Source organism: Genypterus blacodes, unplaced genomic scaffold (assembly GCF_046128005.1).
Source record: "Genypterus blacodes isolate CSIRO-AG114 ecotype Tasmania unplaced genomic scaffold, CSIRO-AGI_Gbla_v1 ptg000045l_1, whole genome shotgun sequence".
NCBI classification, from domain to species: domain Eukaryota; kingdom Metazoa; phylum Chordata; class Actinopteri; order Ophidiiformes; family Ophidiidae; genus Genypterus; species Genypterus blacodes.
This window is the reverse complement of record NW_027466858.1, coordinates 812,052-815,432: the sequence shown is the minus strand read 5'-3', so window position 1 is coordinate 815,432 and position 3,381 is coordinate 812,052.

The window sequence follows — 3,381 nt, the reverse complement described above, 5'->3', positions numbered from 1 at the left end:
TTTCCAAAGAGACTACTGCTGTCATATTGTTAAAAGGTATGCTAATAACTTAGACCAACCCTGACATATGACTTGTTCAGATAGTCTCTTTGTTGTGTTTTTTGATGGGAACCTTGAGCATGCAGTTTGGTCCAAATACCTTGACTGCAAGATCCAATAGAAGGCACCAAGCTGTCACACACACACATCACTTACACCGCTAATGAAAGCTAATCAACACAGGGAGGTGCTAACTTAACATTCCCTTTAATATAATACTTATACTTATACTACTACTAATAATAATAAATTCAGTCAGCCAGCAGTGTGGACTGATTAAAACTTAAAACCTATCTGTACAGACTGGCCTTTATCTTTTTCTTTTCATTCTTATTATTTGTTTTAAATTTTTTCGAAGCGAGGCAGAGTACCGGAGAGAGGACAGACAGGCCATTTATTGATCTGTGCCATAGTTGTCAAATGTATATGTATGCTGCCTTATCTAATCTTATCTGGTGCCTGTACTATGAAAGAAGCTCCACAGATCTCAGCCTTGTTTGCAGAAGCTGGCTTGACATAATCGAAACCCAGCAATCAGGCTTAATTAGTTTCACAATGCTGCTAATCAACACACTTAGCTAACGCCGGCCTTCTTAATGCAGAGACATGCCCGCTCCCATCTGCAAAGATGGGAGCGGGCTATGTCAGAGGAGCTTCTGTGTGTGTATTGTCCTATTTTTTATGATTCTATGTTAAGTCTACAGAGCCATTCATGTCAAATGCACTTTAAATAAAGCTGGATTTGAAAATATCCTCAAGGAATTCAAGCGAATACCCTTGCCCTGCCTTATACTTGGAGACCCCCTTACAATACATCAAAGGGATCCTGCAAGACTGGTGACACTATTTTCCATTGGTCAAGAGGCGATGCTTTATATCTCTGCACTACAAAGCTCTAACATATGCACTCTGTACCAGGCTAGACATTGAGCATAAATTACTGTCTTGACACAAAAAATATTCAGACTTGAGCCTAGATTTAGCTACCTAACCCTTTAAACGCGCGTTGTAGTTAAGGCCCCGAGCAGTCGTAGTTGTAGTAGTAGTAGTATTGTTGAGAGTATTGTTGTTGTTGTTGCCCCTATCTTAACAATCATAATCACCCCCACCATTACCATAACCACCATAATGTTCTAATCTTCTAATTTCAATGGCAAAAAAAAGCTCAAATAAAATCATTTGAAGAAATATCTTCACCATGAAGGTCTACAACTCAAACTGGTTCTCAGAAAGATAGATAGATGTACAGTAACACACACAGTCACACACCACCCCCATAGCGATGAATCCTGTATGCATTATGTCCAGACTGACACGTCAAGAGGCCCTAGATTAACTGTCCCCCCTCGCAAGTTCCTTTTATCCCCTCCATTCCAGGGGCAACACTCATTTACATAAACAGATAATCCTTGATAAAAATTTCCATTAGACAAAGGTGAAATGGATCAATTTCTGCTGCCAAGATAAATCTCACATTTTACACCGACAGGGTCATTACACAAGCCGCATTTCAGGAATAATGTATTTAAAAAGTCTGCCGATAGCGGCCATTTCCCGCTTTCCAATTACCTTTAAGAAAAGCTTATTCTGTGGACAATAAAGCACATTACGGCACAATATGATACAGTCCATAAAGATCAGCGTGTTTGATGAGAGGTTAGCGAAAGCTCAGCATATTTCGGGGGGATGTCACAACCCCATGGTTATCACTGACACCTCGCTGTGCTCACCATGCAAATGTCCTATTACTCCCAGTCCAAATAGATTAAGAGGCCTGTTGAGAAATAAACAGTTTTTTTTCTTGCTTTCTCTCTGTCGTCTTTTAAAGACGGGAAGGGGGTGGGGGGATGGCGAGAGTGCAAGGCGATGCCACCAGTCTGGGGCAGAGAGAAAACGAAAAACTCATTTGCTTCCACCCCAATTCGTCGCTTTGCCTTTGACCTTAAGACACGCCTTCTTGCTTAGAGGCAAATGGAAATCAGCTGATGATTATCTATGCAAGTAAAAAAGATAATTTAAATGAAATTAAATTTTCAGACTATAACCGTGAGCACTTCATTTGATTGTTTTGTTATTTTAAACAGACTGGCATGATTTTTTTGCTGCTCTTATTGTGGTCTTGTGACGCCTTGGATGAATTGGCTTCACACAGATGTCAGCTGAAGAAGGCGGTGCATTAGATGAGTGACGGTGACGGTGACATCAAAATAAACCCTCTGACATTTCATTACGCATCACTCACTGGGCTGTCATTGGTATATATACTAAGTTTCAAAATATACAATAGGGTTTTGTATAAAAAAGGGTTGTATATTTTGGGGTTCAGGTGTCATTCAATCAAACTGAAATCAAATCTGAAATCTCTGCCCCAGTTTTCCATCCATTAGCCTGTAAAGAGAAGAGGGATGGCTGATATGGATTGCCGATAGCCTATTGGGATTTAAATTTGAATAAAAGAAACAGATTTTCCTTTCTAGCCATTTATGTATTATATCTGTTAGTAAGTTAAGTTAATTTTATTTAACGATTGCATTTACTTAGTTACATTTAATTGCAAAATAGGATTTCACATGCAAAGCTATAATTCATAAGTCATGGTGATTCACCATCGTTTCAACTGCATTAAGTGCAGTGCAGTTTATCTTACTCCCTGCCCACATGGGAGCAGGAGTGACCACAAGTAAAATAGCCAGCAAAATAGAAACCAACTAAAAACAAAAAAAAGTCTCCTTGGGGGCCCTGCACAAAGGAACTCCTATAGAGGCTGAATTATTGCATCAACAGCCTTGGAAGATGTCTTTGCACACGCACTCTATTCTGGATTATTGTCCATACTGACATAAACATGAAGGGAATTAATGGGGCTCCAGTGTTGACTGAACCTCCATGACTCTTCACTTAAGTATGAGGGGGGTACATAGTACAATTGTAAAAGAAAAGATGGCCAAGTAAATTGAATTTCAAATGCACAGTCAAGTTACATTGATGTATGCCAATTCCAGTGTAATGATGGTTTGCTGGTTTGGAAAATTAAACAATTTTCAACAAGTTTTAAAAGCACATATAAATGTTCTGACTGTTGCAGATGCTTTAATCACCCACACCCTCCTTCAATCAAACAGAATTAACCTTGTTTACAGAAGCAAATAATATTTCCACTAAATGATATGTGGGGACACTAGTAATGATGACCAGACTCATAGATTGGATCGTGATTGGAAAGATGCTATAATCATACAGGTTCTGCTGGGTTTTTCTCTTTTCTCTCTCCGTTGCATCTTCTGTGGTCGGGGCATACATATTCTTTGTAGTCGCACCAGCTCCAAAGCCACAGAGATAACA